The sequence below is a fragment of the Coregonus clupeaformis genome, chromosome 15 (genome assembly GCF_020615455.1).
Source record: "Coregonus clupeaformis isolate EN_2021a chromosome 15, ASM2061545v1, whole genome shotgun sequence".
In the NCBI taxonomy this organism is placed as follows: domain Eukaryota; kingdom Metazoa; phylum Chordata; class Actinopteri; order Salmoniformes; family Salmonidae; genus Coregonus; species Coregonus clupeaformis.
Window position 1 is genome coordinate 57567682 of NC_059206.1, and position 14618 is coordinate 57582299.

At 42.5% G+C, this 14618-nt stretch overlaps 1 protein-coding gene across 2 annotated transcripts in view; it reads left to right on the forward strand.

The window, feature by feature from the left end:
- Positions 1-14618, forward strand: part of LOC121582745 (collagen alpha-1(XXVII) chain A-like) — a 388342-nt gene that overhangs the window by 214808 nt on the left and 158916 nt on the right. The gene's annotated exons all lie outside the window — the stretch shown is intronic.

Genomic DNA, 14618 nt, shown 5'->3' on the forward strand with positions numbered 1-14618 from the left:
GTTTTGATGTCTTCACTATTATTCTACAATGTAGAAAATAGTAAAAATAAAGAAAAACCCTTGAAAACTTTTGACCGGTAGTGTATCTTCACAGATTCTGTACTAAACATGGGCTGGTGCCCGTGTGTGTGTGTGTGTGTGTGTGGTGCTGAAGTCTTTATCGACATGTTGAGCTGGAGGAAAACATTTAGCTGTGTAATGAAGTGATATGGAACTGCTTCTACAGTGATGTCATCCGTGTCATGCGTGTTTATTGGAAATAAGTGCCTACTTAACACGTTCTCGGGGTCAGAGGGACTGAGAATCAATCAAATCAATTTATTTATGAAGCCCTTTTTACATCAGCAGATGTCACAAAGTGCTATACAGAAACCCAGCATAAAACCCCAAACAGCAAGCAATGCAGATGTAGAATCACAGTGGCTAGGAAAAACTCCCTAGAAAGGCAGGAACTTAGGAAGAAACGAAGAGAGGAACCAGGCTCTGAGGGGTGGAGATTATAAGAGTACATGGCCATTAAGGCCAGATTGTTCTTCAAGATGTTCAAACTATCATAGATGACCAGCAGGGTCAAATAATAATCACAGTGGTTGTAGAGGGTGCAACAGGTCACCACCTCAGGAGTAAATGTCAGTTGGCTTTTCATAGCCAAGCATTCAGAGGTCGAGACAGCAGGAGAGCGAGAGAGCGAGAGAGAGAGAGAGAGAGAGAGAGAGAGAGAGAGAGAGAGAGAGAGAGAGAGAGAGAGAGAGAGAGAGAGAGAGAGAGAGAGAGAGAGAGAGAGAGAGAGAGAGAGAGAGAGAGAGAGAGAGAGAGAGAATCACAGTGCTATAACAGCCTCCACTCTCCTGGGAAGGCTTTCCACTAGATGTTGGAACATTGCTGCAGGGACTTGCTTGCATTCAGCCACAAGAGCATTAGTGAGGTCGGGCACTGATGTTGGGCGATTAGGCCTGGCTCGCAGTCGGCATTCCAATTCATCCCAAAGGTGTTCGATGGGGTTGAGGTCAGGGCTCTGTGCAGGCCAGTCAAGTTCTTCCACACAGATCTCGACAAACCATTTCTGTATGGATCTCGGTTTGTGAGTGGGGGCATTGTCATGCTGAAACAGGAAAGGGCCTTCCCCAAACTGTTGCCACAAAGTTGGAAGCACAGAATAGTCTACAATGTCAATTACATTTGACATTTTAGTCATTTAGCAGACGCTCTTATCCAGAGCGACTTACAGTTAGCGAGTGCACATTTTTTTTCAAATTCAATGCAAGCAATCCTTATCACACCTAGTGCCACGGCCAGTTCGCCACTGAGTGTGTTATTGACGAAACGTGTTTTATTAGCCTGAGTTATACTCTACACCGCCATTCATTTTTCACATCATGAATTTTACAAAAATTCTAATTGTGTGATTAGAGTAGGCTTACCTTCTTGGCCTGACGTTTTTGATAGCCGTGACACGGAGGCCCGGCTGAATTCCCCAGGGAAGCTGTCTAGGCCCATTTACTTTTTTCAATCTTTACTAATGACATGCCACTGGCTTTGAGTAAAGCCAGAGTGTCTATGTATGCGGTAACTCAACACTATACATGTCAGCTACTACAGCGACTGAAATGACTGCAACACTTAACAATGAGTTGCAATTAGTTTCAGAAGGGGTGGCAAGGAATAAGTTAGTTCTAAATATTTCTAAAACTAAAAGCATTGTATTTGGGACAAATCATTCACTAAACCCAAAACCTGAACTAAATCTTGTAATAAATAATGTGGAAATTGAGCAAGTTTAGGTGACTAAACTGCTTGGAGTAACCCTGGAACTCTATTCCACAACAAGTAACTGATGCAAGTAGTAAAATTAGATTTAAAAAACAGATAGAAAAACACCTTATGCAACAACAGGAACTGTGAAGCAACACAAACATAGGCACAGACAAATGCATACACACAAACGATAACATACTATACACAAACGTACACATGGATTTTTGTATTGTAGATATGTGGTAGTGGTGGAGTAGGGGCCTGAGGGCACATAGTGTGTTGTGTATTCTGTGAATGTATTGTAATGTTTTATAAATTGTATGAACTGCCTTAATTTTGCTGGACCCCAGGAATGGGGATCCATAATGAATACAAATACAAATAGCCTGGAGCCTCAAATGGAGGACTCTAACAAACGTTTCAATGCTGCAGGAGCTGTGTTCATTTTGCTTTATTCCAGGACAATGTGGACCGCACGGACTTTCAATGTAGCAAAGCAACTGTTTGCTTGCAGAGGACTACAGGGGCGAAGTGGCTACTCTTAGCAAACAAGTAGCGAACCTTCACAAGCTACTGGGGAATCCACGTCCGCCTACTTTCTCTTTTTTTTCTACTCCAGTAGCTGGACGCCGCTCTGGCCTGGTGGAAGTGTTGCTGCTGTGTCGGCTCTCCACAGCTGGCACTCTGCAGGGATCTCTCCCGAAGGGTTCTCCCCCTTCCTTGAAGAATAGAGCTAGTAGGATGCTGGATGTAGAGGTTCCGGCACCTTCTTCTCTGGGGGCTTCCGATTCGAGATCGGATCCGGAGCACAGGACGTTGGTGGCACCATGATTGGGGAGGACAGGCTTGTGGTAATGGCTGGAGCGGAATCAGTGGAATGGTATCAAATACACCAAACACATGGTTTCCATGTGTTTGGTGCCATTCCATTTGCTCCATTGCAGCCATTATAATGAGCCATCCTCCCCTCAGCAGCCTCCACTGATCCGGAATTACCTACCTGCGCCTTCGTCCTCTGTTCTGTCTCCCTCTCTGGTGGCTTCTACCTCGGGGTCAGCTCCTCAGAGCTCCCACCCTCATCAGACCGTGAGGCTGTCTGAGACTCCCGTTCATCATCCACGCTGGACACTACAGCTGGCTCGGGTCCATCGGGCCCTACCACCCTTCGGTCCTCGAGGGGTTTGCGAAACCTTTTTCCACACCAGTACACCACCGCCACCAGCCTGTACCGTTGACAACAAGCAGGATGGGTCCATGGACTCATGCTACTTATACCAAATCCTAACTCTGCCATCAACATCACGCAACAGGAACCGGGATTCGTAGGACCAGGCAATGTTTTTCCACTCCTCAATTGTCCAGTGTTGGTAATCGTGTGCCCACTGGAGCCACCTATTTACCTTATAACCTATGAGAATGGCACAATAATGCACATTCCTCATGGTTGCTGTTCTATCTATGGGCTCACCCAAGCAATTGTCACCGTTCTCTATCTCAACCAATGGACGTCATCTCATGATCTGGAACCATCACATCATCTGGCTCCGAGGATCTTCCCTTGGTGATGAGGCCATTCCCCAAACTAGTAAATTATATAAGTCATGGATGGCAGGAAGCTTGGCTCCATTGATGTACTGGGCTGTACGCACTACCTTCTGTAGCGCCTTACGGTGGGATGCCAAGCAGTTGCCATACTAGGCGTTGATGGAACCGGTCAGGATGCTCTCGATGGTGCAGCTGTAGAACTTTTTGAGGATCTGGGGATCCATGCCAAATCTTTTCAGTCTCCTGAGAGGGAAAAGGCGTTGTTGTGCCCTCTTCACGACTTTCTTGGTGTGTTTGGACCATGATAGTTTGTTGGTGATGTGGACACCAAGGAACTTGAAACTCTCGACCCGCTCCACTACAGCCCCGTCGATGTGAATGGGGGCGTGTTCTGCCCTCCTTTCCCTGTAGTCCACGATTATCTCCTTTGTCTTGCTCACGTTGAGGGAGTGGTTGTTGTCCTGGCACCACACTGCCAGGTCTCTGACCTCCTCCCTATAGGCTGTCTCATCGTTGACAGTGATCAGGCCTACCACCGTTGTATCGTCAGCAAACTTAATGATGGTGTTGGAGTCATGCTTGGCCACGCAGTCGTGGGTGAACAGGGAGTACAGGAGGGGATTAAGCACGCACTCCTGAGGGGCCCCCGTGTTGAGGATCAGCGTAGTAGATGTGTTGTTGCCTACCCTTACCACCTGGGGGCGGCCCGTCAGGAAGTCCAGGATCCAGTCGCAGAGGGAGGAGTTTAGTCCCAGGGTCCTTAGCTTAGTAATGAGCTTTGTGGGCACTATGGTGTTGAGCGCTGAGCTGTAGTCAATGAACAGCATTCTTACATACAGTGGGGAGAACAAGTATTTGATACACTGCCGATTTTGCAGGTTTTCCTACTTATAAAGCATGTAGAGGTCTGTAATTTTTATCATAGGTAAACTTCAACTGTGAGAGACGTAATCTAAAACAAAAATCCAGAAAATCACATTGTATGATTTTTAAGTAATTAATTTGCATTTTATTGCATGACATAAGTATTTGATCACCTACCAACCAGTAAGAATTCCGGCTCTCACAGACCTGTTCGTTTTTCTTTAAGAAGCCCTCCTGTTCTCCACTCATTACCTGTATTAACTGCACCTGTTTGAACTCGTTACCTGTATAAAAGACACCTGTCCACACACTCAATCAAACAGACTCCAACCTCTCCACAATGGCCAAGACCAGAGAGCTGTGTAAGGACATCAGGGATATAATTGTAGACCGGCACAAGGCTGGGATGGGCTACAGGACAATAGGCAAGCAGCTTGGTGAGAAGGCAACAACTGTTGGCGGAATTATTAGAAAATGGAAGAAGTTCAAGATGACGGTCAATCACCCTCGATCTGGGGCTCCATGCAAGATCTCACCTCGTGGGGCATCAATGATCATGAGGAAGGTGAGGGATCAGCCCAGAACTACACGGCAGGACCTGGTCAATGACCTGAAGAGAGCTGGGACCACAGTCTCAAAGAAAACCATTAGTAACACACTACGCCGTCATGGATTAAAATCCTGCAGCGCACGCAAGGTCCCCCTGCTCAAGCCAGCGCATGTCCAGGCCCGTCTGAAGTTTGCCAATGACCATCTGGATGATCCAGAGGAGGAATGGGAGAAGGTCATGTGGTCTAATGAGACAAAAATAGAGCTTTTTGGTCTAAACTCCACTCGCCGTTTTTGGATGAAGAAGAAGGATGAGTACAACCCCAAGAACACCATCCCAACCGTGAAGCATGGAGGTGGAAACATCATTCTTTGGGGATGCTTTTCTGCAAAGGCGACATGACGACTGCACCGTATTGAAGGGAGGATGGATGGGGCCATGTATCGCGAGATCTTGGCCAACAGCCTCCTTCCCTCAGTAAGAGCATTGAAGATGGGTCGTGGCTGGGTCTTCCAGCATGACAACAACCCGAAACACACAGCCAGGGCAACTAAGGAGTTGCTCCGTAAGAAGCATCTCAAGGTCCTGGAGTGGCCTAGCCAGTCTCCAGACCTGAACCCAATAGAAAATCTTTGGAGGGAGCTGAAAGTCCGTATTGCCCAGCGACAGCCCCGAAACCTGAAGGATCTGGAGAAGGTCTGTATGGAGGAGTGGGCCAAAATCCCTGCTGCAGTGTGTGCAAACCTGGTCAAGACCTACAGGAAACGTATGATCTCTGTAAAGGTTTCTGTACCAAATATTAAGTTCTGCTTTTCTGCTTTTCTGATGTATCAAATACTTATGTCATGCAATAAAATGCACATTAATTACTTGTAAAATCATACAATGTGATTTTCTGGATTTTTGTTTTAGATTCTGTCTCTCACAGTTGAAGTGTACCTATGATAAAAATTACAGACCTCTACATGCTTTGTAAGTAGGAAAACCTGCAAAATCGGCAGTGTATCAAATACTTGTTCTCCCCACTGTAGGTGTTCCTTTTGTCCTGGTGGGAAAGGGCCATGTGGAGTGCGATTGAGATTGTGCCATCTGTGGATCTGTTGGGGCGGTATGTGAATTGGAGTGGGTCTAAGGTTTCTGGGTTGATGGTGTTGATGTGAGGCATGACCAGCCTTTCAAAGCACTTCATGGCTACCGACATGAGTGTTACAGGGCAACAGTCATTTAGGTAGGTTACCTTTGCTTTCTTGGGCATAGTGACTATGGTGGTCTGCTTGAAACATGTAGGTATTATAGACTCGGTCATGGAGAGGTTGAAAATGTTAGTGAAGACACTTGCCAGTTGTTCCGTACATGCTCTGAGTACACGTCCTGGTAATCCGTCTGGCCCCGCGGCCTTATGCATGTTGACCCTTTTAAAGGTCTTGCTTGCATTGGCTACGGAGAGCGTGAGCAAACAGTCGTCCGGAACAGCTGGTGCGCTCATGCATGCTTCATTGTGGCTTGCCTCGAAGCGAGTATAAAATGCATTTAGCCCGTCTGGATGTTATCATCCTAATGTTAGATAAAACCCTAACTAGAACTTAATGTGAATCTTAGCTAATGTTCTGGGATTGTTCCCGGTTTGCTGGGTAGGGTCTGGTTTCAAGGGTAGACTCTTTTGTCAACCTCGATAAGAAAACATAAATCTCTGGGGTGGATCCTCTTCAGACAGACAACTCTACCAACAAATCACAAGGGAGACATGCAAGAACGTTGCGATTTGAAACCAAAGTTTGCAGGCAAAAAAAGGTAGTTGATGAAAACGAGCCACTTGCGAAATGCACTCATTAAAAATAATCTCAGTGATCTCCATCTTGCTAGCTACTATTTTGTATTTTATTCAAGCAGATAAGGTAGTGACATAGGCAGTGACATGGTTATTTTATGCCAAACTGAAACTATATTACGTACAGACGTGTTAATCCTGAACATTTGAAAATTGTGGGATGTCTAGAGAGATTTGGCGCACAGGGGTGTTGGTCAGACCAAAACATGAAAATGTTTTTGCATGGGTTGCCCATTTTCAAGCAGAAATGTACTTTATATACCACTGGTTTGGTATCGTTTTCCTGTACAGTAGCTAGAAAGTGCAGTGTATGTACTATTTAGTAAGTTACTCAGGAATGTAAGTCACTCAGGATTTTTTATGAGAGCTCATCGTATCCAACTCTGTGAGTAATGGGCTTATATATTCTCACTGGCCCAGAGTAGAGCTCCCAATGAGCACCCAGTCATATCACACTCAAGTTTTATCCACCCTGTCTGAGTCCTATGACTTACTATAATGCCCACCTACCTCGCACCTCACGTTCAAGTCATCTTCAAGTAAGTTCATTGTAGACACTTAAGGATGATTTAGACATGAAGCACAAAAAATGCTAATATCAGGCAAAAATTATCATTTGGAGACAGTTGCCAGGTAAACAAAACCAAAGCATGAATTGCTGCCTTAACTTGTCCATAGGCTGCTTACAGGGTAAGGAAACCAAAATGTAATTTTTTAACTTGAATGAACTATCCCTTTCAGTTTTGTACATCCATAGACGTAGATTTTTGGTTGAAATTGTGAATGTCCGCCATGGCCTTGATTTAAACATCCACAGACATTGATATTTGGTCTGGTCCCGGCCGGCCTTGATTTGTCCCCAAAATAGACGTCTATGATTGGCTCAGATTTGGTCCAGACCTGCCCAACAATATATGTCTGTGGAAGTTCAAATGAAGGCCATGACGGACCGACCAATTTTGGCCTTGTTACAAAAATACCCAGTGTGCTTTGCATGTGTTAATTTTTACATTCACATTTTGGGCCTTTAGCGGATGCTCTTATCCAGAGCAACTTACAGTGCATTCAACTAAAGTAGATTAACAAGCACACATGTGACCGACCGGCTCGATTCGGTCTTATGTAGCAACATTTTAATTTGTGTTTTTTACATTGGATAAAAGTAAAGACTCAGAGCTAGAAAATGGTATATCATACAGTACAGTTGAGGAACAATGGGAAAGTAATTCTGCTTTGAAAGTTGATAAAATTGTAACCTCACTTTTGAGAAAATGGCCCTTGAGTGTGTGTGTACCTACTGGAGAGCTCTTCGTTGTCTACACCCATTCAGCATTGTTCACACCCTCTTAAAAACGTTCTATTGAAATCCCTTTGAAATAGTTACTTGCATAGTGGAATCTTTTGTTTAGACGTACAGTGAGGGAAAAAAGTATTTGATCCCCTGCTGATTTTGTACGTTTGCCCACTGACAAAGAAATGATCAGTCTATAATTTTAATGGTAGGTTTATTTGAACAGTGAGAGACAGAATAACAACAAAAACATACAGGAAAACGCATGTCAAAAATGTTATAAATTGATTTGCATTTTAATGAGGGAAATAAGTATTTGACCCCCTCTCAATCAGAAAGATTTCTGGCTCCCAGGTGTCTTTTATACAGGTAAAGAGCTGAGATTAGGAGCACACTCTTAAAGGGAGTGCTCCTAATCTCAGCTTGTTACCTGTATAAAAGACACCTGTCCACAGAAGCAATCAATCAATCAGATACCAAACTCTCCACGATGGCCAAGACCAAAGAGCTCTCCAAGGATGTCAGGGACAGGATTGTAGACCTACACAAGGCTGGAATGGGCTACAAGACCATCGCCAAGCAGCTTGGTGAGAAGGTGACAACAGTTGGTGCGATTATTCGCAAATGGAAGAAACACAAAAGAACTGTCAATCTCCCTCGGCCTGGGGCTCCATGCAATATCTCACCTCGTGAAGTTGCAATGATCATGAGAACGGTGAGGAATCAGCCCAGAACTACACGGGAGGATCTTGTCAATGATCTCAAGGCAGCTGGGACCATAGTCACCAAGAAAACAATTGGTAACACACTACACCGTGAAGGACTGAAATCCTGCAGCGCCCGGAAGGTACCCCTGCTCAAGAAAGCACATATACAGGCCCGTCTGAAGTTTGCCAATGAACATCTGAATGATTCAGAGGACAACTGGGTGAAAGTGTTGTTGTCAGATGAGACCAAAATCGAGCTCTTTGGCATCATCTCAACTTGCCGTGTTTGGAGGAGGAGGAATGCTGCCTATGACCCCAAGAACACCATCCCCACGTCAAACATGGAGGAGGAAACATTATGCTTTGGGGGTGTTTTTCTGCTAAGGGGACAGGACAACTTCACCGCATCAAAGGGACGATGGACGGGGCCATGTACCGTCAAATCTTGGGTGAAAACCTCCTTCCCTCAGCCAGGGCATTGAAAATGGGTCGTGGATGGGTATTCCAGCATGACAATGACCCAAAACACACGGCCAAGGCAACAAAGGAGTGGCTCAAAAAGAAGCACATTAAGGTCCTGGAGTGGCCTAGCCAGTCTCCAGACCTTAATCCCATAGAAAATCTGTGGAGGGGGCTGAAGGTTCGAGTTGCCAAACGTCAGCCTCGAAACCTTAATGACTTGGAGAAGATCTGCAAAGAGGAGTGGGACAAAATCCATCCTGAGATGTGTGCAAACCTGGTGGCCAACTACAAGAAACATCTGACCTCTGTGATTGCCAACAAGGGTTTTGCCAAAAAGTACTAAGTCATGTTTTGCAGAGGGGTCAACTACTTATTTCCCTCATTAAAATGCAAATCAATTTATAACATTTTTGACATGTGTTTTTCTGGATTAATTTGTTGTTATTCTGTCTCTCACTGTTCAAATAAACCTACCATTAAAATTATAGACTGATCATGTCTTTGTCAGTGGGCAAACGTACAAAATCAGCAGGGGATCAAATACTTTTTTCCCTCACTGTAAACATTTTTGCTAAAAGTATTATTATATTATTGATCGATTGACTATGACTTTTCAGATCACCCAGTAGTGCTGTCTGCAGGGTTAGCTCCAGGTAAATATTGCAATCCTTTAGCCATTCCTGGACCTGTGTCCAAAAACAAGCTACAAATGGACAGTACCAAAACAAATGATCTAATGATTCTGTCTCTTTTTAGCAAAATCTGCAGAGCTGGGGAGATTGTATCCTCCATATAAATAACATTCTATTGGTAGCAAGAATTTTATATAACAATTTAATTTGAACAATTCTACGTTTTGAATCCGGCGTCGTTTTGCATATCAATTCATAAACACTATGCCATGGAATTCATACGTCAAAAATATCTTCCCAACTATTTTGCAATCTATATGGGACGGCTGTCAATCCTTTGGTCCTTAAATGAAACTGGTATACTTTTCTATGTATCACAATTTTCTTTAACCAATTATATTCTTTAATGCAAGGCCGACAGACAAGTTCCTTAATTTTTCCCTCTTCCACTTTCCTTTTTAATTTTTTCGGTAATGCTGCAATTATTTGGTTGTAATTTTTGGTAGAGCAGACATTTCCATATGTTTTTGTTAGCTGCATGTGCGACATAACTCCACCAGTCCTATGTATGATATAATTTAAGAAGATTATACTTTTCATTTTTTTTTTTTTTTTTTTATAATTTTTTTATCATTATGTGTATTTGAGTTTAACCACAATATTTGTTGCATTATTTGTTCTGTCATTTCTGGAGTTCATCTCTGGCCTGCTGGCCCCCCTACCTCTGCGGAAGCACAGTTCCCGCTCAGCCCAGTCAAAACTGTTCGCTGCTCTGGCATCCCAATGGTGGAACAAGCTCCCTCACGACGCCAGGACAGCGGAGTCACTCACCACCTTCCGGAGACACTTGAAACACCACCTCTTTAAGGAACAACTGGGATAGGATAAAGTAATCCTTCTACCCCCCCTTACCCCACCCCAAAGAAAGAAAAAAAACATATTGTAAAGTGGTTATCCCACTGGCTATAAGGTGAATGCACCAATTTGTAAGTGGCTCTGGATAAGAGCGTCTGCTAAATGACGTAAATGTAAATGTAAATGGAGGATTAAATTGAAATTGCAACCAACTTTCTATGGGTTGTTTTAGAAATAGTGATATTTGGAAGATTATTTCCTTTTCCAATAATTTAAAGTGAGAGGTTGTAATCTGAATAAAGGGAAAACGGCCATTCTTGAACATTGGGTGAGACAATCTTACTAATTTGCTAGAGAACCTGTTCGGATTTAAGTATAACTTTTGTATGACTGAAGCTTTTAGTGATAGGTCTAATGCTTTATTATTTAATCAATTCATATTCATTATATAAATAAGCCCGTTTAATTTGTCTGGCTTGCCGTTCCAAATAAAATTGATTTTTTTTTCTCATATAATTTTAAAAAACTGTTCGCTAGGCGTAGGCAAGACCATAAGCAAATAGGTAAACTGGGATAATACTAAAGAGTTAATCAGGGTGATTTTTCCACAAATTGACAGGTATTTACCTTTCTACGGTAGCAAGATCTTATCTATTTTTGCTAACTTTCTATTAAAATGTATTGGAGTGAGATCATTTATTTCATTTGGGATATGTATTCTGAGTATATCCACATCACCATCAGACCATTTTATTGGTAAACTACATGGTAATGTAAAAATTGAATTTTTAGTGATCCAATACGTAATATAGTACATTCATCATAATTTGGTTGTAATCCAGAGAGGTTAGACAATGTATCTAGATCCTCTATGAGGCTGTGGAGGGATTCAAGTTGTGGATTTAAAAGAAAACATGAATCATCAGCGTACAATGACACCTTTGTTTTTAAGCCCTGGATTTCTAATCCCTTGATATTATTGTTGGATCAGATTTTAATAGCTAACATCTCGATGGCAACAATAAATAGATATGCAGATAGTGGACAACCTTGTTTCACTCCTCTTGACAGTTTAAAACTTTCTGAGAAATAGCCATTATTTACTATTTTACACCTAGGATTACTATACATGATTTTAACCCAATTTATAAGAGCCAATTGAAATGCTCCAGGCATTTATATATAAACCCCAGTCGTACTTTATCAAATGCCTTTTCGAATTCTGCTATGAATAGTAGGCCTGGTTTTCCCGATTTTTCATAGTGTTCTATTGGTTCCAGTACCTGCCTTATATTATCTCCAATGTATCGCCCATATAAAAAACCTGTCTGATTAGAATGAATAATGTCCGTCAATACCTTTTTAATTCTATGCGCTATACATTTTGCTAGAATTTTTGCATCACAACACTGAAGTGTAAGGGGCCTCCAATTTTTTTAATGGACTGGATCTTTATATTTTCCACTTGTATCCTGTTTCAGTAATAATGAAATCAGACCTTCTTCTTGAGTGTCTGATAATCTACCATTTACATAGGAGTGGTTAAAACATGCTAATAACGGTCCTCTGAGTATATCAAAAAAGGTTTGGTATACCTCGACTGGTATGCCATCCAACCCTGGAGTTTTCCCGGACTTAAAGTCTTTAATTGCATCCAGAAGTTCCTCCTCTGTAATTTCACCTTCACATGAGTCTTTCTGCATGGCTGTTAATTTTACATTTTCAATAGAAAAAAAATCTCTACAATTTGCTTCAGTTAGAGGAGAGAGGCGACTGAAACGAAAACATATGCTTAAAGTACTTTGTTTCCTCCTTCAAAATATCATTTGGTGAATCATGGTTACAAATGACGTCATTTGTAACCAGTTTCAATAAATTCATTTTGGTAGCATTCCTATGTTGAAAATTCAAAAATAATTTGGTGCATTTTTCCCCATGTTCCATCCAGTTTGCTTTATTTTTATAATATATTACACTTGATCTGTCTTTAAAAAGTTTCTCAATTTCTTTTTGTTTTTCCTCTAATATATTCTGAGCCTCTATGTTTCAGTTTTTATTGCTATCTATCTGTTCTGTTAGACTTTCTATTTCCTTTGTTAGTGTGGACTCTTTTGTCCTAAATTGCTTTTGTTTTCGAGATGAGTACTGAATTGCATGGCCTCTAAAGGCACATTTAAAGGTGTCCCATACAATAAGGGGATTTGCTGTACCTATGTTATGTCGGAAAAAATCAGTTATATATTCCTCTTTCCTAGTTAAAACAAGTTATCATCCAATATGCTTTGATTACATTTCCAATATCCTCGCCTACGTGGAAATTCAGTATGAGTAATGTATATGCCAATTATATGATGGTCCGACCGCATTCTGTCACCTATCAACACTTTTTAAACTTTTGGTGCCAACGAAAATGACATAAGAAAAAAGTAAAGACGACAAATATTGTTAATGTAAGTAGTGAAAAGAACTGGACCTGTTATGTCCAGAAAACCTAATTTAACACCATCAGTAAATACAAAGTGTGCTGTCCTTTAAATAATTATCTAACCAGCTACATGCAGTCTGGTCTAGGCCAATTGATGAAAGCTTCAGAATAAGTAATGAGTGATCCACAGTGTTGAAAACTTTAGACAGGTCAATGAAAAGGGCAGCACAGTGTTTCTTCTTATCCTAACAATTTAAGAACATCATTTAAAACCAAAGAAGTAGCAGAGATGGTGCTATAGTTGCAGAGATATGCATTATGTGAGACTGCTAAGGCCTCTGCGTGATGAGAAATATTGGAATACGATTTTGTTTTCTTTGAACAGGTACAGTGGGGAGAACAAGTATTTGATACACTGCCGATCTTGCAGGTTTTCCTACTTACAAAGCATGTAGAGGTTTGTAATTTTTATCATAGGTACACTTCAACTGTGAGAGACGGAATCTAAAACAAAAATCAAGAAAATCACATTGTATGATTTTTAAGTAATTAATTTGCATTTTATTGCATGACATTAGTATGTGATCACCTACCAACCAGTAAGAATTCCGGTTCTCACAGACCTGTTAGTTTTTCTTTAAGAAGCCCTCCTGTTCTCCACTCATTACCTGTATTAACTGAACCTGTTTGAACTTGTTACCTGTATAAAAGACACCTGTCCACACACTCAATCAAACAGACTCCAACCTCTCCACGATGGCCAAGACCAGAGAGCTGTGTAAGGACATCAGGGATACAATTGTAGACCTGCACAAGGCTGGGATGGGCTACAAGACAATAGGCAAGCAGCTTGGTGAGAAGGCAACTGTTGGCGCAATTAATAGAAAATAGAAGAAGTTCAAGATGACGGTCAATCACCCTCGGTCTGGGGCTCCATGCAAGATCTCACCTCGTGGGGCATCAATGATCATGAGGAAGGTGAGGGATCAGCCCATAACTACATGGCAGGACCTGGTCAATGACCTGAAGAGAGCTGGGACCACAGTCTCAAAGAAAACCATTAGTAACACACTACGCCGTGGATTAAAATCTTGCAGCGTACGCAAGATCCTGCTGCTCAAGCCAGCGCATGTACAGGCCCGTCTGAAGTTTGCCAATGACCATCTGGATGATCCAGAGGAATGGGAGAAGGTCATGTGGTCTGATGAGACAAAAATAGAGCTTTTTGGTCTAAACTCCACTCGCCGTGTTTGGAGGAAGAAGAAGGATGAGTACAACCGCAAGAACACCATCCCAACCGTGAAGCATGGAGGTGGAAACATCATTCTTTGGGGATGCTTTTCTGCAAAGGGGACAGGACGACAGCACCGTATTGAGGGGAGGATGGATGGGGCCATGTATCGCGAGATCTTGGCCAACAACCTCCTTCCCTCAGTAAGAGCATTGAAGATGGGTCGTGGCTGGGTCTTCCAGCATGACAACGACCCGAAATACACAGCCAGGGCAACTAAGGAGTGGCTCTGTAAGAACCATCTCAAGGTCCTTGAGTGGCCTAGCCAGTCTCCAGACCTGAACCCAATAGAAAATATTTGGAGGGAGCTGAAAGTCCGTATTGCCCAGCGACAGCCCCGAAACCTGAAGGATCTGGAGAAGGTCTGTATGGAGGAGTGGGACAAAATCCCTGCTGCAGTGTGTGCAAACCTG